Raw genomic sequence first — 24,658 nt, forward strand, 5'->3', positions numbered from 1 at the left:
ACCACACTTGATCCATATTTCTTGAAACACCAAAACTCAATCTTTTTCAAGTTAAATCATCCTTTGTTTGTTATCACCAAAACCAATTGAAAGACCTTATTAGGCCAACAATCTCCCCCTTTTTGATGATGACAAACAAGAGGTAAAGATAAAAGATTTATGTAAAATGAATTCCTCCCCTTTATTATGAACATTAACAAGCAAGTAAAAAAAAATACTCCCCTTTTCTAAAAGTCATATAAAATTTTAAGTTCATATATCCATGTAGTTTATATATTACCAAGAACCAGGTTCTCATGTAAATTCACATATATTCATAATCAAGTTCACATAGATCATCAAAATATGTTGTAGTTTATCCATCAAGATCAAAGTTTATTCATCAAGACCAAATTCACATATATGTTTGTAGTTCATTCAACAATATCAAGTTCACATATAGCATTTTTCATTTAGCCTGAAAGTATCTTTTTTTTAAGTTCACATGTACTTTTACATAATCCATTTACTTTCAGTTTTTATCTTTACTAAGCACTACTCTTTCTCCCCCTTTGTCATTAATAAAAAAAAAATAAGTCAATTATAAAGAACCATCACAAGTCTTTCTCTAAAGAGATAATATATATATATATATGTTCCATACAACAAAAAGTTACATTGTAGCAGGAGTACAGATAATTTAAGATACATAAGTTGTGATTTTTTAAACAAAATGTTACATAGGAACCTAAACTGGAGAACATCTAGCTTTCCTACTCTTCTTCTTCAAAGCCATCTCCTTACTCTTCTTCTTCTCCTTCTTCTTGAGTCCCTTCTTCTTCATTATTTCCTTCATCACCTTCATCTTCAGAATTTCCTTCTTTTTCTATAGAAGCATCATCATCATCATCACTAGCATCATCATCTCCACTCTAAGGAGCAGAGCTAATGTCCATGGGATCACTGCTTTTAGAGGAATTGGCATGGTATTTTTCTATATGAGTGACCCGTTTGTCAAGTGATGTGACCTTTTCTTTGATATTCTGAAGACCATTGCGTACTTCAGAAGAGAAACTAGAGAAATCTTGTTGAAAGGATAAGAACCAAAAAGGTGCTTCTAGAGATGAGCCAAGTTCTTGTGTGGAAGAGGATTGAGCAGCTGTTGATACTGGAGCAGAGGCTGAGGCTGAGGCTGAAGCTGAAGCTACTGCAGATGTAGGTGGTGCATGTGTAGTCTTTGATGCTTTCAAATACCATCCGGAAATTCCCTTATCATATCCCATTTGTTTGAGAGAAGTTTCATTAAAAAGATCATATCGAGTCCTTTTTATGAAAAACTCAGAAACATTGGTAATGTTAAGTTGAGTAAAGAGGAGAGTAAGAATTCCTTCATAAGGAAGAATAACTCAATTTGATTCCAACTTGGTCCACATCCAACGAACAATCCAACTAGCCAAATCCAATTTCTTGCCTTTAAGTAGACACCAAAGAACAAAGGACTCGATATAAGAAAGATGATCAAAAGAGCCTTGTTTTGGTAAGATATTATTTGAAACTAACTTATGAAGAATTTGGCCATTTAAATTCAATTGCTTGTACGGTGGAGGATATGCAAAATAAACAGGCTCATGTTCCATAATCATGGGAAGAAATTCTGCGGGAGTGAATCCTTGTTCTAGGATCCAAGACTGAGCAAACACAGGACTATTAAAATCTCCTGGAGTAATTTTGAAAATGGGAGATAATATTTCAGAATTCAACAGTATTTTCTTTCCTTTAACTTCTGAAGAGAAAATCACATGTTCATATTGCATATTTGCATAGAAGATTTTGACTAAATGAGGAAAACAACCCTTGGGTTGTTGAGTGATAAATTCATACCATCCAATTTAATGAAATAAGGTAAAGATATCCGGAAATTCAGTGACAAAGAATGATACATCCAAGACTTTACCTAAGATTGGTTCTAGAGAACTCAAGGAATTTTGATAACGGAGTCGAGCTCGAGGAGCAACTAACCATTTGTTGATATTTTGGGTTTCCCTCCCTAAGGAAGAACCTTTGTTCACAGTCTGCTTGATTTGAGGCATGGAGATACAAACTTTCAGAAACCCTAGATGTCGTGTGGTGAATTTGAGTAGGGTAGAGGTTTCGGAGTGAAGGGAAAGTGAGGGATGATGAAGTGTTTGAAGTTCGGATGAATGAAGCAAGGAGCTTCAAAGGTCTGAAGTTAGGGTTTAGTGCGCTGGAAATATATAAATCTCGTGACTTCAGATGTTTGAAGATAAGTACAGACATCTGAAGTTTTAGAAACCTGGAAATTTAAAAGTCAGTATGAGTTCAAACATCTAAAGTCCTAGATTCAGTCATCCGAACTCTTCTACTATAGTGTTCAGACGTCTGGGGTGTGAACATCAGACGTCTGAAGTGTATATAAATTCTGGAATTTTACTTCTAATATACTTCTCTGTTATGGATTAACCCAAGTTCCCTCCTAATATGTATAAATCTTTCTTCACTTAGAGGTTTTGTAAAAATATCAGCCCATTGATCACTTGTATTTATAAATTCAAGAATGATATCTTGTTTTTGTACATGATCTCTCAAAAAATGATGTCTTATGTCTATATGCTTAGTTCTTGAATGTGAAATTGGATTTTTAGATATATTTATGGCACTTGTATTATCAAATTTTATCGGAATTGTTTTATATTCTAAATTAAAAACCTTTAATTGTTGTTGTCGCGACGTCCCGGGAGCGCGTGTGCCCCGAGCGGCGAAATTAAAAATCAATTTAATATTTTCAGGAAAAATATGGTGTAGGAGTCGCCACTAACCTTTAGTGCGGTTAGAACACATGATCACTACCCCGTTAGGGGTAGAATCGGTCTACATTACCAGAATTGGGGTCGGGAGTTCGGTTACGCGAGGGGAAGGTACGAGCACCCCCTACGCGCCCGTTCTTAAGAACGGCACCTAATTAATTTAAAATTATCCCTAAGTTAATCTAATAAATCTTTACATTACTCCTTTTTATGAATTTATAAATACATAGGAAAATAAATAAATATATACATATATTCCCTCAGAGCTTAGGGTACGTGATGCCCAAAGGCTAATACCCCTTGCAATTAAATCATAGGGATAAAAAAAAAAATCAAAAATAATCATAATAATAAAATAATAACAAGTTAATATAAATACTAAAAATATCACAATTAAATATATGTATACTTCAAAATAGAATAAGGAGAGTAATAACAATAATAATAATAATAATAATAGTAATAATAATAACAATAATAATAATAATAACAATAGTAATAAATACAATAATAATACTAATAATAGAAATATTAATAGTAGTAATAATAAATAATAATAGTAATAACAATATTAATAATGGTAAAGATGATACGTACATAGAATATTATGGAAATACAATAATTCAACTATGGAAATAATTAATAAATATATCAACATGGAAACAAGATTATGGAAACAACTCAGACTACAAAGATATTATGCAAGTATATACAAGTATGATATGGAAACATAGAAAAACCTAAAATTGAAACACAATAATAATATAAAAATATGTATGCTAATATACACTCGAATGCGCATGAATATGCAAATAATTATATAAGGCAATCACAATAATAATACCAATATACAAACTATACACAACAGGAATGTGCATTCAAAATAACATAAATATACAAATATATAAGACAACAATAATAATCACATAAATATGAAAAAAAATATATATATATATATAATAAAATAAATATGCAACATAATAATATGAAAAATAAATATACAACAAGATAAGCACACAATACAATGATATGCATAATAAATGTACAATAAAATAAACATGCATCGCAACAATATAATTATGCAAAATAAATACACAATAAAACAAGCATGATAATATTAACATGGCAACAATATTAAAGTATACAACAATAATAACAAGAAAAATATATCATGAATACTAAACATTAAATAATGAAACATAATAAAGAAAAAAAAAGCTAAAAACATCATCATCTCAATACCTAATCCTAAATAGTACAATACCAATTAAATATATATGTATACATTTACACACACATAATACAACAACAATTGTACAATAATATTAAATATTTAATATATACGACGAATACAAATATATGACCTTTAAACACAAACTCTGACGATTAATATCTCATAACAGTAATAAATTTATAAATACGACAAGAAACGATATAAACATGAATATCAGCTAAAAAGTCTCACCACAATATTACATATGTAACAAATACGATAAAAATTTAAACTTTAAATATTAGAACAAGTTCTTACAATAAAAATTCTATGATAATAATAATACAACAATTAATACAACACAAGTAAAATCAAAATAATTACGTAATACAATTAATATAATAATAATAATATGCAAGCAATTTACTAATAACAATATACAAATAACAATAACAATAAAACTTAACTAAATAATAATAAATGACAATCAGTGTGTGTGTGCATATACAACATGCATAAATAAATAAGAACAAAATTTCCACTTTATAAACTGAACCTATATATATATATATATATATTCATGTTTGTGTGTGTGTGTATAGACAGCCATGCAAAGGTGCTTACAGAGGGAGGCTGAGGGATGGAGCAGGGATCGGAACAGGACCGGAGACGAAGACCGGCGCACGGTCGCCGGGAGCTGTGACGGCGGGTATCACCAGAGTGTTGCAGCGATCTGGAAGCTGCTGGTGGGCTGTGGACTTCTCTGCGGCCTGCTGGAGGAGACTCGGGTGCTGCCGGAGAACTGGGGTCGGTGGCCGCTGTTGGTGCTCGTGATGGCTGGGGGGAGTGACGGTGATGGTGACACCGTGCGGGGTTACAAGATATGAAGAGTGGCCGTGAGCAGGGAGCCGCAACAGGAAATCTTCTTCTGCTGGTGCGGCTGTGGAGGATGGTCGGTGCAGGGGGTTCTCGGCTGCAGTTGGTCAGAGTGGTTGCGGAGGGCGAGGGAGTGGTGCTGAGAAGAGGATGGATGGGAGGCTGGGTGAAGAGGGTGGCAGGCAGTGCTGTGGTGGAGGCGGCGGTATTGGTTGCTGATAAGAGGATGCCGAGGGAGGCAAAGAAAGGTTTTTTTTTTTTTAGGTTTCTTCTCAGTTCCTCTGCCCCCCGGCTGTGTCTCTGAGCAGCGCCGAATCCCCCTTCTTAAAAAAAAAAAAAAAAAAAAAAAAAACCCTAGCAATATTTCCTTTTTCAACTTTTGGTATTTTCTCTTTTTTGGAAATAAGATATACTACCACTATGGTTAGAAGAAAATAAAAATAATAATAATAATAATAAGGTAATAATAATAATAAGGTAATAATAAAATAATAATAATAAGAAATAGAATAATAGTAATAATAGTAATAAAAAAAAATTAATAATAATGATAATAAAAATTAAAAACAATAATAATGATAATAATAGAAGAAACAAATAAATAATAATAATAATACTAATGAAAAATAATAATAATAATAATAATAATAATAATATAAAGAAAATGATAATAACAATAATAAAAATAATAATAATAGTGAAAAATACTAATAATAATAATAATAACAAATAAAATAATAGTAATAATAGTAATAAAAAACACTGATAATAATGATAATAAAAATAAAAAAATAATAATGAAAATAATAAATAATAATAATAATAGAAGTAAAAATAAGTAATAATAATAATACTAATGAAAAATAATAATAATAATAATAATAATACATACATTGGGCCTGGGTAAAAATGGGGTGTCTACAGTTGTTTCATATATAGGATTTGTGCACAACAACTTCCTGCTGCTATATATTCAGCTTTGGCGGTTGATAAAGTTATAGAATTTTGTTTCTTTGAAAACCATGACACCAATGATTGTCCTAGAAAGTGACGTTTGCCACTTGTACTCTTTCTATCAATCTTACATCTTGCATAATCAGCATCAGAATAACTTATCATATTAAAATCCGTGTCCTTTGGATACCATAACCCTAAATCAAGTGATCCTATCAAGTACCTAAGAATTCTCTTGACAGCTGTTAAGTGCGATTTCTTGGGGGATGATTGAAATCTAGCACACATACACACACTAAACATATTATTCGATCTACTAGCAGTTAAATATAATAAGCTACCAATAATTCCTCTATAGTGTGTGATGTCTACTTGCTTTCCTCTTTCATCTCTATCAAGATTTGAAGTTGTACTCATAGGAGTTCCTATAGGTTTATTCTGTTCCATGTCAAATTTTTTGAGCATATCTTTGATGTACTTAGTTTGATTTATGAAAGTTCCATTTTTAGCTTGCTTTATTTGTAGTCCTAGAAAATAATTTAACTCCCGCATCATACTCATCTCAAATTCTTTTTGCATACATGTGACAAATTCTTTACATAGATCTTCATTTGTTGCTCCAAATATAATATCATCCACATGAACTATTAGCATATCTTTGTTTTTGGATTTAATAAATAAGGTACTATCAACTTTTCCTCTTGTAAATTCATTTTTAAGTAAAAATTTACTTAACCTCTCATACCAAGCTCTTGAAGCTTGTTTCAAACCATAAAGAGCCTTTGTCAATTTGAATACATGGTTTGGATTTTTAGAATTTTCAAAACCTGGAGGTTGTTTGACATACACTTCTTCATTTATATATCCATTTAAAAATGCACTCTTTACATCCATTTGATATAACTTAAAATCCTTATGGGCTGCAGAAGCTAAAAACATCCTAATAGCTTCCATCCTTGCCACTGGTGCAAAAGTTTCATCATAATCAATTCCCTCTTCTTGATTATACCCTTGTGCCACTAGCCTAACTTTATTTCTTATAACAACTCCATTTTCATCCTTTTTATTTCTAAACACCCATTTAGTTCCTATAATTGATTTATCTTTGGGTTTTGGTATAAGTTCCCATACTTGACTTCTTTCAAATTGATTTAATTCCTCTTGCATTGCTATAATCCAAGAATTATCATTTAAAGCATCTTTAATATTTTTAGGTTCATCTTGGGACAAAAATGCATAATGATCACAAATATTTTTTAGTGAGACTCTAGTTGTTATCCCTTTTGATATTTCATCAAGTATTTGTTCTTTTGGGTGATTTTTGTTATATTTCCATTCTTTAGGAAGATACAAATTTTCTGTAAAGTTTTCATTTGAAGCATCATTATCCTTTTCCTCTTTTATTTCAATGTCTTTTTTCTTTTTGAGACATAATTTCTTTTTCATCATTCATATTTTTAATGTCATAATTATTTAATTCATCAAAAGTTATATGAATTGATTCCATGATTGTAGAAGTTCTTTTATTATAAATCCTATAAGCTTTACTATTTGTAGAATACCCTAAGAAGATACCTTCATCTGACTTTGCATCAAATTTTCCTAAATCATCTTTAGTATTTAATATAAAGCATTTACATTCGAATACATGAAAGTAGGAAATATTAGGTTTTCTATCTTTCCAAAGTTCATATGGTGTTTTATCGATTTTTGACCTTATTGATACCCTATTTACAATATAACATGTAGTATTTACAGCTTCTGCCCAAAAATATTTAGGCAGATTATTTTCATTTAGCATTATTCTTGCCATTTCTTATAAAGTTCCATTTTTCCTTTCAACAACTCCATTTTGTTGTGGAGTTCTAGGCACTGAAAAATTATGAGTTATTCCTTATTCATTACAAAATTTATCAACTTCCTTATTTTTAAACTCTCTTCCTTGATCACTTCTAAAGCTTGTTACAATGTAACCTTTCTCATTTTGTAATTTCTTACATAAGTTTATTAATTGGTTACAAGCTTCATCTTTGTTTGCTAAAAAGATTACCTAAGTGAATCTTGAATAATCATCTACTATAACAAAAGCATATTATTTTCCACCTAAGCTTAAGGTTCTAGTTGGACCAAATAAGTCTAGATGCAAGAGTTCTAGAGGTCTTTTAGTGGATATGTATTTTTTCTTCTTAAAGCTAGTTTTCACTTGTTTTCCCTTTTGACATGCATCACACAACTTGTCTTTTATGAATTTAGTATTTGGTAGTCCTTTAACAAGATTTTTCTTAGATAATTTGGATAGTAGATCCATGCTAGCATGATCTAGTTTCCTATGCGATAACCAACTTACTTCATTCATAACTGTTAAACAAGTTATGTTTTGATTTGCTATTTTCTCAAGACTTATATAATATACATTATTTATTCTATAAGTCATAAATAAGATTTCTTTATTTTTGGGATTTTGGATAACACATTTTTCCTTCATGAAGATTACTTCAAACCCTTTGTCGCTTAATTGACTAATACGTAAAAGGTTACGTTTTAGTCCTTCCACTAATAACACATTATCTATAGTAAGTGAAGATTCTTTACCAATTTTTCCGATACCAACAATTTTACCTTTGGCATTGTCGCCGAAGGTGACGTATCCCCCATCCTTTTGTTTTAGAGTAGTGAACTTGGTCTTGTCACCAGTCATATGCCTTGAGCACCCGCTGTCCAAGTACCACTTGTCCATTGTCATTGTTGTCCTAAGGCAAACCTACAATGAGGGACACTATATGTTAGTTTTTGGTACCCAAGTTCTTTTGAATTTCTTTATTTTGTTATTAGTTCACTATTTGCTTTCTTTTCTCCTTGAACTTTAACATATTTTCTTTTTAATGGACAATTGAACATCACATGACCTTTAGTTTTGCACATATAGCAAATGGTGTGTTTATGTTTGTTATTTGATGAAGTACTAGCATAAAACTTAGGTTCCTTAACAAAATATCCCATGTATAGCTTTTTATTCCTTTTATTTGCTTTACCATTGAAACATATTCCTTCTTTGTTTCCATGAAGCCTTTGCTGTCCAATCATCTTTTCAAAGTTTTCTTTTCCTTTGGTAAAATCATAGATAATCTTTTCTTTATCGTTAATTATCTTTTTGAGTTCATTTATTTCTAAATCTTTCTTATTCAAGCCTTCTTTATGAGTTTTATCTAACTTTTGTTTTACTATATTTATTTCTTCTTCTAGCTGCTTATTATAAATATGTCTTTCTTCTTCAGTAGCTTTGAATGATTCAAGTTGCTTTACTAGTTCTTGATTTTGATCTTTCAAAGTTATATTTCTTTTAGACACTTTTATAAATCTTTTATGTAGTGATAATAATTCAATTTGTAATTCCTTAGAAAAAGGCAAGCTATCACATGACTCATCATAAGACTCATTTTGAGATTCAGATGAAGAGTAGTAAGAATTTACCTCTTCATTGTTTGCAATAAAGCATATATTTGTCATCTCCTGTTCACTTGATTCGATTTCAGTTTCGCTGGAGGTCGAGTCATCCCAAGTAGCTTTCATGGCTTCCTTCTTTTTCTTCTTGTCTTCCTTGAATAATGGACAAACCGGTTTGATATGCCCTGACTTTTTGCAATGATAACAAATTGGTAGTTCATTCTTACCTTTACTTTCTTTTTTACTTGTCTCTCCTTTTTCAGTTTTCTTTTTATTAAACTTTCTAGGAAACCTTTTATTTCTTCTATAGAATTTTCCTAGTCTCTTAGTAATGAAAGCCAGCTCATCTTGATCTAAGTCACTTGTTTCGCTTTCTTCTTCACTAGTGCTATGGCTAGATCCTTTTAGAGCTATGAATTTTTTATGCTTAAGTTCAGGATTTCTTTCTTTCAATGTCATTTCATATGTGAGAAGTGAACCTATAAGTTCATCTAATGAAGTACTTTTTTAAATTTCTACCTTCTATGATGGTTGTGGCCTTTGGTTCCCAAATAGAGGGTAGGCCTCTTAGAATTTTTCTAATCATTTCATAAGTAATATAGGTTTTTCCTAAGACACTTAAGGAATTTATTATGTGAGTAAATCTAGTGTACATGCTTGATATCGTTTCATTAGAGTTCATTTTGAATGCTTCGTATTCACTTGTTAACATATCTATCCTATTATCTCTAACATCAACGGTTCCTTCATAAGTTACTTCTAGTTTATCCCAAATCTCCTTAGCTGTTTTGTAGGCCATGACTCGGTTAAACTCATTAGCATCCAATGCACAATATAACGCATTTATAGCACTTGCATTTATTTGAAGCATTTTATAGTCTAGGTCAGTCATATCTTTCTTTTCTTTTGGAATATATTTTCCATCAACTATTTTAGTGGGGATAAGATTTCCATCCATAACTACTTCCCAAGCTTTCCAATCCATGTGTTGGAGATATATTTCCATTCTTCTTTTCTAGAATATATAATTGTGTCCACAAAAAATTGGTAGACGGGTTGAGGATTGGCCTTCACCAAGGGGTGCTACTCCAATGTTTACCATTAGATCTTTTTATAGTTTCTTGTTAGGAATTTCTAAAACTAGGCTCTGATACCAATTGAAATTAGGAATAGCTTCCCAAGAGGGGGGGTGAATTGGCATCTTTTTATATTGATGATTTTTAATTTTTTTTTTTAAAAATACTAAATAAAGCACAACAGATAATTTATAAGCACACTTTAGAATATTTGTAATTTAAATGAACAAGACAATCAATAAAGCTAAAATAATTCAATCACTCAATCAAGGATAATTTTGCTTTTGTTGATTTCCCTGTGAATGTTTATCACCTTCTTTGAATTAGCTTTTAGTATGCGCTTCTCTTGATTAATATTTCTTCAGATTAACCAACGTACTCCCTTTTGGGTTTCCGCAAACTGTTAATCGAAACGTACTTTCTAAATACCAAGAGTCTTAGTTTCTTTCTCTTTGGAACTTGTAACCTGCACTTTGAAATTATACAACACAGCAAGTAAAGTATGTAAAATAGAAAGAAAGAAACAAGATTTTTACAAGGTTCGGCTTCAACACAGCCTACGTCCTCGCCCTTAGCAAAATACCAAAGGTTTCCACTATAGTAGTTCCATTACCAAGTGGAAGAATGCCTGTTTACAACCACTCCTTTAGTCAAGTTAGCCCGCCTTCTCCAAACAATATGCCCTTGTTTGGTCAACATTCCAATAGCTTGGAATCGTTCAAAATCTATAAGAGAAATATCAAAATCTGGTGTACAAGAGAAGCTCACACAAAGAGCAAATTAGTGCAAATCAAAACTACGTACTTCAAAAGATAAAATATCAAGAATGAAATTTACTTTTGAAGTTTTTCAAAGAATTCACCAAAATCCTTTTCTCCAGATGAGAAATCAGTAATTCTTCAGGATTTGATGAACAAAAGATCAGAACAACAATACTTTCAGCTTTGCAAGAGATTGAGTAAAAGATATTTTGAGAGCAAGAGAGCTTTGAGAGAATTTCAATGCTTGGGATTAAGTTTTTGATTCACAAGAACCATGTATTTATAGGCTTCTAAGTAGGTTTCCTTGTTGCATGAGTTTCCTTAAAAAATTTCCCAAGATATTAGAAAATTTGGGTTTCAAATGGCTATAATTTAAAAATAAGAGTTTTAAAATTTTTGCCCGTTGAATAGTGTTCAGACGTTTGAAGAATCGAGGTCAGACGTCTGAAGTTCCTGAAACCCTTGAAAAATAGAACTGGATATGAGGTCAGATGCCTGAAGTCAGGGTTCAGACATCTGAGGTCGCAGGTTCAGATGTCTGAAGTCACAAGTTCAGATGTCTAAACTTGCTACTGAAACTCTCTGCCTGTTCTATAAATTCTTCATGACGTCTGCACTTAATCTTCAGATGTCCGAAGTAATTCTTCAAATGTCTGAACTTAAAGTTCAGTCATCTGAAGTCTCTACTTCAGTTATCTGAACTATTAAAAATCTTTTTTATAAAATGTCTTTCTTTAAGATTATTTAGCTCTCCCATGATCTTTATAAAAACTCAATTTAATATATTTAAATAGGTCTTTAAATCTTTATAATCTCTTTCAAAAAGCTTCAAAATATATTTCAAATGATATTTTGCCTTTTGAAATACTTACAAATATGTTTCCTAAGCCTTCATGCTTAAGTTCTCTTTGCTCTTGAGATCCTTTGAACAATTTGTTTAAGTTGGGCTATATTTGAACTTTGCTTTGAACCACATTTGATCCATATTTCCTGAAACACCATAACTCAACCTTTTTCAAGTTAAATCATCCTTTGTTTTTTATCACCAAAACCAATTGAAAGACCTTATTAAGCCAACATCTGATTTAATATATAATTTTCCCTTACTTGGTTTCTTGAACTATTCCAACAGGGATCCCGAAAAATACTTGTAGCACTCACCTGGACCCTAAATCAAAAATCCCAATTCCATTAAATCAACCCTAAATAAAATATTAATTTAATATTTTCTAGGCCCATAAATTCTAAATAAATAAATATACCCTTAAATATAGCCAAATTACCAAATTTCTCAAATCTCACTCTCGCTTTGGAGTGGAGTCTAGAAAACATAAATTTTAACTTTACATGTCAAAATGACGACAATCACGACTAGGACCCCATGGTGGTGTCTGATCATCAATTTAACAGCAGATTTAATGAGAAATTGAGAAATTAGGGGAAAGTTGCCTTACCCCAGGAATGGTTCCTACGTTGCTCCCACAATAAATCCACTCCAGTAGAAATATTAGTGGCGAAGTTAGGAATCCAACGACACCTTCTGTTTCTCGATCGGTCGAATATTTGTTGAGAAATGAAAGGAGAGAGAGAGAGAGAGAGATAGAGACGGAGAGTGGACGGCGAGAGAGAGCACATAAGCTCTCTCTCTCTCTCTCTCTCTCTCTCTCTCTGTAAATTTCGTAGGAAGCTTTCTGGCTTCCTTATTTTTTTTTTCTTTTTATTTACTTTAACTTATATATTAATTTAATAATGCTTAACTAATTAATTGATTAATAATTTTAACTAATTAATTTAATTTTTTTCCTAGTTATTATATGCAGACTGTAGAACAAAACCTCAAATCCTTTTCCTATACTCTGGTATCATTTCTGCTACATTCTAGAGTCTAAAGAACCTAACAACCTAGACTTTGATACCAAATTGTAATGACCTGCTTAATTTCGATATATATTTTTTTAATAATACAATAAAACCAGTATAACACATCTAATAGATCATGATCAACCTCAACCCTTGGGTACCAAGGATATAACAGGCACACAAAAACGGAAGCCTAAACAGCAGGAAACATAAAATCATAATATCATAAACACAAAACCATCCATTTCAGCACCAAAGTTACTACATTCATTGTATTTAGGTATATACATCCCAAAAAGAAAATCCTAGGGACATTTCCCACAAAATCCATCTGTTCTCACCAAAACTTACCCTTCAAAGAGGGCAGATCCATAGTACTATCTCAGTGGAGCTTTATCCGCTCTCCTATCAGGGATTCCTGAAATGTTTATGAAATTTTGGGGTGAGACACCTCTCAGTGAGGGAAATAAACTAATACTAGTATGTGACAACATGAGTTCATCTGTGTTATACATAAAATCATATATAAGCATATCAAGTAAATATGTCTATATCATTTCTGTGAAAAATATGTATAGTCTTAACAAGGCAGAACATATTGAATTTTATAGCATAATTCATCTCATATAATAATAATACGAAAACCACCCTAGTAGGTTAGTTGACTGTTGTCATGTATTACCCCCACATGACTGGGTTGTGTGACTCGAAGGTGGGACCTTACAATGGTTGGCCGACCACTGTTAAGTCAAAAGTGCAATCTGTAAATCCGATGGGTCTGCCAGACTTGGTTCGTACACTAGGGGCGCTCACACTTCTTAAAACCACATCAACTATCCTTCCTCACGCTACTCCATACAGCAACATTAACACAATATCATGATGATCATGAACACATAGCAACGGTACCGTGCAAGTGCTAACCTAAACCAAGCCAACTAGGTTCTGATAACATATAGCATATAATGAAACTGTAATATATGAATATTTCATACCATTAATTACCAAATCAATATCATCATATCATTTTGCATATATACGTATATCAAGAAAATCATCAGCCTGTATGCCGGTATTTCATATTTTACCATAGCTCGGCCCTTACACCGGCAAATCATATTCATAGCTCGGCCCGTATGCCGATAAATCATATCCATGGCTCGCCTCATACAGCGGCAAACATATCCACAACTCGGCCCATATGCCGGCAAATCATATAAAATTCTCGGCCCGTATGCCGATTTTTCATTATAAAAATCCATATCCTAATCATATTCCTAGAAAACAGTAATTCATCATAATTTTTGCTTATGCCACACAAAATAAGTTTTATACATATTTAAACATATAATTTTTTACAGCAATATTTTCCAAACATAAAGCATATATGAATATATTCATTTTCCTAAAATCAGATGCTGTAATAGCATACATACATTTTCATAAAATAACTAACTTAGTTTATCCCCTTACCTGAGTCCTGAAAAACACCTAAAATAATCAATTCAACACCCGCTGGATTACCTAGTCAACACCCTAAAAATGATATTTCCCAAAACTAAACTTCAGTATTTCAAAGCGTACTACACTTCTACAACTGTCAAGAAACCAAATACTGAGTAGAAAGCCTTACCCTAAATCTGGAATCAATTCCGAACTAGCCCCAGTAATGATCCACTCCAGCAGATATGTAGAGAACTTCCCCAAGAGTGTCGTGGTTGCTTCGGATCGTCAATCCAGTGAAGAATGAACCTAGAAAACTAGAGAGAAGGTGTAGGAACCGAAAAGGGAGAGAGAGAGAGAGAGAGAGAGAGAGAGAGAGAGAGAGAGAGAGAGAGAGAACTTGTGCGTGAAATTTCAGCAAAAATAAATAAAAATTTGACCTATTTATACAATGGCCTTTGTCAACAAGTTCATGAAGACAATTCGTTGACAAATTAATTTCTCGTTGATGAAATTCAGAATCGTCTAAACCCGCTCTCGGTATCTTCTCGTCAACGAATTACACCCTCGTGAACGAGTCCAATATGTCAGGTCATTGACGAACGCAAAGCATTCGTTGACGAAGGCTGCTACTGCCTTTTTATACTAATTCCATTTCCCTTTTTCTTTAATATTAAAATACCATAATTTCTCTGAGTCACTACATTACTGGTTTAACTTAACCCCCTGACCCAGATCAATTTAACTAAACTATGCAAGCCCAATTCTAAAAAATAATCGAGCCCGATCTTTGAAAATGACCAAAGCCTGTTGGCTCTAAAATTTCACCCATAGCCCAATTTTCAACTCACCCGCAGCCCATGAGCTTTGACACTAAACCCCCATTGAAGCCCTTTATTTTAAAACAAAACCTAGGTCGGTTTCTGATAAACCCTTGAAGCCTAATTCAAATAAAACAGACCCTAAGCCCCATGTGTTAACCCCAGACATGTATGAGTCCACTCGGGCTCACCCGAGGACAAACAACTCACCGGGTTGACTCATACGTTCCGCTCACTAGGCCCAGTTGAGTAAACTCGTCTTCGTCCCTGGACCTGCAAACTAACCCTAACCCTATAACCTGTAACTCAACCCAACTAACCTGAATCCTGACACCGTAGACATGAACAACCTTAAAGACACATTGTGATCTGAGCACAACCCTCTCAGATAATGAACACTGAAACCAGAGGAGTGGACTTCTGAAAGTTGCAGAGGGTTTGAGAAGTAACCAGGAGCTCTAGAGCTTTGAGGGCGATTCATAGAAAAGAGAGAAAAGAATTGCAGAGAGGGGGTAAGAACCAGGGTTTTAGGTTGTAGGTCGCACAGATGAGGGAAAGGAGAGGCTGAGAGAAGAAAGAAGAGAGAGAGAATGCTCAAGAGAATAGGTAACCAAAAAATGAATAGAACAAAAAATTTTGACTTAAGTATCTAAAGCTTTGGAGGCCTAGGATCATGCCACGTGGCCAGTTCATACCCGTTTGATCAGAAAGCCATGTTTCATTCTAGGAACTGCACGATCAACACCTCATGAACGCTCAAGATGAAGCCATACTGACAACAACTTCACCACCGTCTGATCTAGATTGATTTGAAGGGCCACGATGTCGTCAACGGCAACATTTCTAACGTATTCGATCGTTGCTGTTCAATCCCTACGAGGCTTCAATGGACATGATCATCAGTGTCAAAAGCATTAACCATAACCCATCCTTCCGAGCAACAAGTGGCAAACTCGTCAACATTATCATCAATGCAATAAGGCGCTTCATTTCCTAGTCGTTCGATCTCTCCATGCACCAACGGCAAGGATTTGCCCCGTGTCAAGAGCTTTAATGGTTGATGGAACGCACCCCTACCCCAATGCCGATGTGTGTGACACATGGCATCCTTGTCTACTCTTCCCCATTAATGCCTGACACCCTTCCACGTCAGTTGTTTGATCCACATCCCTATGAACAGCAAAGATCACCCCTAGCCAAAGGCTTTCTCGAGCGCCTCCCCCAAATCTCGACATGTAGTAAAGTTGCCTTGGAGCATTTAATGCTCGCAGCCACGACTCCCCAAGGCAAACACTTCTTCACACACGTGCCAGTTCTTCCCCTTGCACGGAACGACGCGTGGCAGTCTTAGGCCCCTTCTTGTCCTTGGATCAACTTGATATCAATGACCATGATGATTCCACGTGGTCAGTCTCGATGTCTCCCTAAACGCCATTCGCCGAGTGACACGTGGGCTACCTTTTCCCCACACATGCAAGCAAACTCGTGTGCCACCTAGAGTCATCCGATTAGCGCCCCCTAGAACCTTACGATCAAGCCATGTCACCAATCCCTATGCATATGCATCCCCCACTTATCGCGTGACATGTGACCTCAGCCCTAAAGTTCTGCTGGAGTCATCTGGTATGAAGCTTTAGAGATCAGTGCCTTACCAGGCATCAACTCTATTGCAAACTCCACCTCATGATCTAGAGGTAAATTGGATAAGTCTTCTAAAAACACATCCGGGAACTCGCTAACTACTTGAATGTCCTTGAGCATCAAGTCATCCTGCGTAGGTTCCTTCACGCAAGTTAGGTGCCCCTGATATCCATCCAAAAGTAACCTCCTTGCGTGTAATGCCGATAGAATCTGCGGGCGTCAAATGCACACACGATCCTACAAACCCATACTCCTGCTTCCCAAGAGGTCTGAACGCTACTACTTCTCCTCGACAGTCAATCACAACATAACTGGAGGATAACCAATTCATCCCTAGTATAACGTCAAAACCAGACATATCGTACACCACAAGATTCGCTGGTAGCAGCCTTCCTTGAATTTTCATTGGGTAGTCTCCTAACATCCTTCTACAAGACGTTACACTCTCAGACGATGTAGTTACAAACAACCCCTTATACATAACTTGGGTCTCAACCCCACACAACTTTACGAAGCTCACAAATACAAAAGAATGGGTTGCACTCGAATCAAATAAAACAACAGTTCTATTTGAAAGTAATAACAAGGTACCTATCACTACATTCCCCGCACGGTCAGCATCCGTTGGAGTAAGAGAATATACCCTCACCAGAGCTGTGTTTGCCTAGATGGTTCCCCGAGGTATCTGATTGCTACCTCGATTCACACTGGATGTTGGTGTGTCTCTCTTCGGTGCGCGGCAGTCATGAACCATGTGGCCTGGTTTGCCACAACTGTAACAGTTACCCTCAAATGGTTGGCACTCACCTTTATGCCATCTGTGGCACTTGATACAATGATCGCGCGATTGAACCCCCTGAGCACCCCGATGCTCGATATTCTAGCAGTAACCCAAGCCCTTGTTCTTCTTCTTCCATGATCCCTGATTAGAACCTAATGTCACTGGCCTCTTCTTCAATTCCTGATCCACCTCATCCTCCCAGATGTCGGTCTCGATCATAGTGGCCTTATCCACAAAAATCAAAAACTCACGAATCTGCAGCATACCCACTAATCTATGGATGTCTTTCCTCAGGCCCTTCTCGAACCTCCAAGTCTTCTCGTACTCATTCGAGACCAACCATGACACGAAACGGGATAGCTCTATATACGGAGCAGCATTCCCCTGCACCCTCATATCTCCCTGTGTCAGAACAGAGAACTCATCCGCCTTAGCATCACGTGTGAACGCCGGGAAGTATCTCTCAAAGAACACGTCCTTGAAGTGGCTCCACGTCATCTCTGTTGGATCGACTCTCTACTTCTCCAATAGAATCACCGCAGTCCACCGTCACCCAGCCTCCCCAGACAATTAGAAGGTAGCGTAGAGGACTCTTTGCTTATTTGTGTAGTGTAGGACCTCTAGAATCCTATCAGTCTTCTTGACCCATTCCTTTTCTATCATCGAATCGATTCCTCCTAAAAATTTCAGAGGGTGCATATGTGTGAACCTCTCGATGGTACACCCTGAAGCAGTAGGAGAATGTTCACGTCTCCTAACACTTCGCCCAATCTCTCGCATAACTTACCTCGTCAACCCTCAAGGAACATAAGGAGACTTATCACTAGCAGTCCCCTCGAAGCCACTATCCAAGTTATTATCCTTGGGCTCCATTCTGAAAAAATAATAAGAATCGGTTAGAATTCCTACATCATATACAGTTTACACAATTAGTGACATCTAATCATGTTAACTACCATTCCCAAGGGTCTAGGTTTGTCCTATTACATTGACACGAAACCATCAATGATTTGCTGTGGTTTTACCAAAATCATCATTCTAGAAAGAACACAGAATACCGTTAACGAATCCTTGTCTAACTACAAGACAACCCTCGACCTACTTTACCCATTCACAACATCCTATGATGTGGTATGTACGTTTAACGCCTAACCAAGTCCACAAGACCTAACAACCTAGTTAGCTTTGATACCAAGCTATCACGCCTCGAACCCGGTAATGGGACCCAGGGTGTGATGTAGTAACCTAACATGTCCCTATATCATAAAAAACAAACATGATACTATAATGAATGAGGGTCCGACCTCGTGGGGTTCCCGTACACCCTATACACTTTGACGTACACAACATATATGCAGCGGAAAAGTTCATTCCATACATACATCATACCATACTAGAGTCTATACAAACAGAGTCTAAGATCCATATTACAAAACATAACCCAGGGTGCTAGCAATACCCAAAACAACAACCTTATTACAGTCCTAGTACTTACACAAGTACTCCACGCAGTAAACTGACCACCACGCTCCTAACACAAGGACACTAGTTCTGGTTACTCGAAGGACCTGAAAACATTTACGCACGATAGGGGTGAGACAGCTCTCAGTAAGGCAAATCCAAGTTATATCGGTGTGTGGAATATGAGTGTTATCATGACATAAAATATACACAGTTCAGTTCCAGTATTTCCACAAAATAGTTCCAGTATAGTTCTCAACACACACATGATCAATCAACCTAGTGTCATCACACTCCTCAGCACGAAGTCGGCCTGCATTACACGACATCCCTGGAACATGGCATAGCCCTAGGCTCCCATGGCATCGTACCAGTACATCTGGTGGATCCACACCCTTCGGTGATCAGCCGGTAAGAGGTGATATTTCACGCCCTCGGATATAGAGTCAGACACTCTTGCCACTAGCAGGTGGTATTTCACACCCTCGGATATAAAGCCGGACACTCTTTCACACCCTGGAACAATTCGAAACACGCGTTCCTATATCTCATTTCACCAAATGACAACTCAATGCATATTCATATAACAGTTCATTCCATACTTATTTGGTAATCACAAAATCATGATTTTCAAAATACAGTTTGAAACAAGTCAAGGCACAAACATCTTCATAACAAAATACACTCAACAATATATCCACAGTTTTCCAACGAACCAGAGATGCAACCCGTCGCCCCCTTTTTCCCAAAACTGTAACATGAAAACCCCATAATTTTTACTCGTTAGATTTCCTAAAATAAGTAGGTAAAACATACATAAGATCGTGAACCACAGTTCTGTAATACCCCAACCTCGAAGGATCTGGGATATTTACTTTTTACCATTAATTTACAGCAGAAGTAAAGAAATTCAATTATTATTAAACCAGAGCGCTAATTAACTGTATTATAATCATTTATTCCAAAAGAAGAAAAATTACACAACGCATAATCATCGGACATCATACTAATATTTCTAATCAATCTTTATTTTTCTATCCCTACCCGCATACTTGTTATGCATGATTTCCGATATGCCTTCAGAGTTATCTGAAATGTAAAATATGATTGGGGTGAGACGGCGCTTAGTAAGTAAATAAGATTATTATTAGTGTGTGGCCAAAATGAGTTTTTAAAATTTCGTAAAACTATATTTAATACTATAACTTCAAAACTACTTCTAAAATAAATATAAATTTAAAAATTTGTGTATAAAACTTTTACCATCAACGATAACAGTAAAATTTAATAACTATATACTGTGATTGTTAAATTAAACTTTTAACTTTAAAACTGTAAAAATATTTAATTATATACATACATACATACATATATATATATATATATATATATATATATATATATATATACTTTTTCTTATACGTTTTCTTTAGATCATCATTTAGGCACAAGAATGACACTTTTCATATTAACATATATTTTTCCTTCAAATCATCAATAACTATGTACACGTAATTAAATATGTATAAACATATATTGTAAAAACCACTCTTAGGCCTGTTAGTCGTAAGTTATGTTTATCCCTATGACTGGATTGTGCGGTCTGAAAACTGGACTTAACTGGCTAGACGACCAAACTAAATCAATGTACATAATCATTAAGTGAGATTTTCCTTATTAAGTCTTAGTCAGGAACGAGGTGTGCACTTAGGAGAAATCCACTAACATATAAAATCACTCTGTAAACAGTGTGGGTGCACTTTTATCCGTTTAAACTTTAAGCTACGGTACTGAGTATTCATGATTTTCTGTATCGTCTAAGCCATAAGGGGTTTTAAAAATATCTTATTAAATAATTTGTACAATTAAAATAATATCATGAAAATCTCATTTTTACTCATATTTTCGTGAAATACGCAATGTAAAAAAATCAACTCATGTCATCTTTACTCATATTTTTGTTAAATATACAACGTATATGTAATAACCCAAAAAAAAAAATTAAAAAAAATAATTAATTAATTAAGTGGTTAAACACTACTAAATTAATGTATTAAATAAACAAATAAAAATAAATAATATGAAAAAAATAATTATTAATTAATTAATGAATTAATTAAATATTATGAAATTAAATAAATAAATAAATAAAATAGTAAAGAAAAAAAAATAAATAAATATATATATATATATATATATATATATATATGTAAGTTTAATATATGTATATATATATATATATATATATATATATGATATAATATTATTATGATAAGTTAAAGTAATAAATATATATATATAAATATATGTAAAGTAAAAAGAAGGAAGAAGAAGAAGAAGTCTACAGAAGGCACACGCCCCCCCCCCCCAAAACTGATGTACGGCGCCATCCACTCCTCCGTCTCCGCTTCTCTCTCTTCCCTCATTTCTTGATGAATACTCAACCAATTGAAAAACGGAAGGTGCCGTTGGGCTCCTAGCTCCGCCACCGACATTTCTATTAGGACAGATTTGTTGTGGGAACGGCTTGGGTACTACTCCTGGGGAAAGGTAATTTTTTCCCAATTTCTCAATTTTTGGTAAAATCTGCTGTTGAATCGACGATCAGGCACCACCACGGGGTCCTAATCGTCGTTGTCGTCATTTTAACGTAGGTAATTTTTCAATTGGGGTTTTCTAAACCCTACTCCAAAGAGAGCGTGGGATTTGGGAAATTTGGCAATTTGGCTAAATTTAAGGGTATATTTATTTATTTAGGAATCATGATCCTAAGAAATATTTAAATAATATTTTATTTATGAATAATTTATTGGAGTTAGGAATTTTTTTTATTCAGGGTCCGGGTGAGTGCCGCAGGTATTTTTCGGAGTCCCTGTTGGCGTAGTTCAAGAAATCAGGTAAGGGAAAAATATATATTAAATCAAAATTTTTATGAATCTAATGAAAAAATAAATTGTGTTATATGTACATGTATATGTTTCGGTATGGGTAAAATGCCAACTGTTTAAATTATATTTCTTTCAAATTTAGGATTGTTTATTAGATATGTATATGCGAAAATGAACTGATGAAAGTGGAAAAATATTTTCAGGATAATTAAGTAAGAAATGAAAGGTATTTTCAGTATATAAACACTAAATGTTGGTTGGCTTATTTTACAGGCAGTGTATGAATTTTATTACTAAATTGTGTCGCATGAGAATCTGGGCAAATTATATGTTAAACGTATGAGAAGCAGGCTAAGTAAGTAAAACAATGAGAATAAAATATGATATGGATAATGTTGCCTATGTATGTTAAATGCAACCATGTAAATGTAAAACAGCTGAAAGAGAGCCATGTTAGCAGATCTAGCACACTTCTGTGTAGACCAACTGATGACAGCTAAAAGGAGTTGTGTTAGCAGATTTAGCACGTTTCTATGTAGACTAACTGATGATGGTTAAATACCAGCTGTAGTACGAAGTAATGAAATGAAATGTTATGCAATAAAATGACGATGAAATGGCAATGAAATGAAATGACAAATGTAAATGATGTAAATAGGAAAGAGCTACTTAAAGTGAAACGAAATGCAAAGTTAAGTTATGAACAGGAATGAATGTGCATGAATGTATAATGACAGAAAAGAATGATGTATTATGATAATAGAAGTATATATGTACGTAGAACATGTTACGATTGGGCGAGGCGTACCTTTCGCCTGAGGGCTTGCTGAGTAAGGCAAGTGCATTAGTAGCTTCAGATGTGGTAGTAGCTACATAACGCACTAGAGCAGAGGGAACCTACTTGTATGGGCAGGTAGAATTCCCAATCCTTAGGGCCTTTGCTGATAAACTAATGTTGAATGCGTGAGTACGAGATCAATCTAATACTTGAGGGCTTACTGAGTAAGCTGAGTGCCCTGGTATGCTTAAATTGTGACCTTCGGGTTGCTAAATGTATCAGAGTATAAGGGTGCTACTTGTATGGGCGGGTAATCACCCCTATCCTCGGGTAATCTCATGGGTTAAACATTTGCATGTGTTTGATTAGGATCAGAAAATGACTTTCAGTATTATGGTAATGATTTGCAAATATTATAAAATGATATGTATAATCTCATGATGGTCACACGCTGAGTTTAATATATTATTTCTTCCCTTACTGAGATGTGTTTCACCCGAATATGAATTCATTTTTTTCAGGATTTCTCAGGATCGAGCTTTGAGAGCTCGAGATTTTATAACATTTTTGGAAGATATAAGAAAAAAGGTATATTTTTATGTTTTATAATTTATGTTTTAAGTTTTATAAGATATGGATGGTTGTGAAACATACTGGTATTAGTGGATAATATTTTGAAGACATGTATATATTTGAATAACTCGTGGATGATTAATTTATTATGGTTGGTAGTTAAAATTAGTAAACTCTAGTATTATGTTATATGGAGATTATGGTTATATTTCCGTTGCGTATATTATGGATTATGGATTATCAGGGATTTTATCAAGTATAACGCGCCGGACTCGGGTTTAAAGGGTCGGGGCGTTACAGTATAAATAAACTCATGCCACACAATTTTCATGCTAAAAATATTTTCTTGAATAGAAATTAATGCTATAAAATACCCGAGGGGTTTAGAACATTTTTTTTTAACTCAAAAATAAATGCAAGTATATTAAAGATAAACTGGTATAATTAAATATGTGTAAAAATAAACTCGGGAGAATTTTATAAAAATAACTAACATAATCAAATTTACTTGCAAATAAACTCAGGTATAAATTTAAAATAAAAATCTAACGTAATCGAATTTACTTACTTACCTCTTCTTTTACCTTGTGCTACGAACACAATGACTATCTCAAAGAAATGAGATCAGAAAGAGTGGGTGAGGAAGAATTTAATTATAACCAAAATTCTCCCTCCACCACTAATTCTTTCACTTACTAATCATTTTCTTCCTTGGAAAAGTTTTGTGAAAAATGACGGTTGAGAGCTTCCTATTTATAGGAAAATTTTGGGGAAGAAATGAAATTTGTAAAAGTGTGGGGAGGGGTGAAATTATAATTTTTTTTTTTTTTTGAAATTAAAGAATGGACATGAGATGGGTTAGGTATAAGTTAAGTATTGGATGGGAATGGGGATCATGTGAGGGAAATGTGAGTGCTTGCCAACACTCCCATTTAATTAATTAATTAAATTTTTTTAAAAATCATTGTTATTACTTTTAAGCTATGTTTTAGTATTTTTTTTTTATTTTTTTAAAAAAGAATTAAATTCGAATTTCGAAAACTCATGTGGGCCCCACATGGTCTGATGGGCGCCATAGAACTTTGAGACCAAAGTGGGTCCTACCTAACTCCAATAGTCCTCATATGGTTTTATGAGCCCTACATAATTTCAAGGCTCACGTGGACCCCCACACGGCTTCGGGACTCATGTGGACCCCCACACGGCTTCGGGACTCATGTGGGCCCGCATAGGATACCTATATTATTATTATTATTTTATTATATATTTTTACAATTTATGTCA

This window comes from Malania oleifera, chromosome 5 (assembly GCF_029873635.1).
Source record: "Malania oleifera isolate guangnan ecotype guangnan chromosome 5, ASM2987363v1, whole genome shotgun sequence".
In the NCBI taxonomy this organism is placed as follows: Eukaryota; Viridiplantae; Streptophyta; class Magnoliopsida; order Santalales; family Ximeniaceae; genus Malania; species Malania oleifera.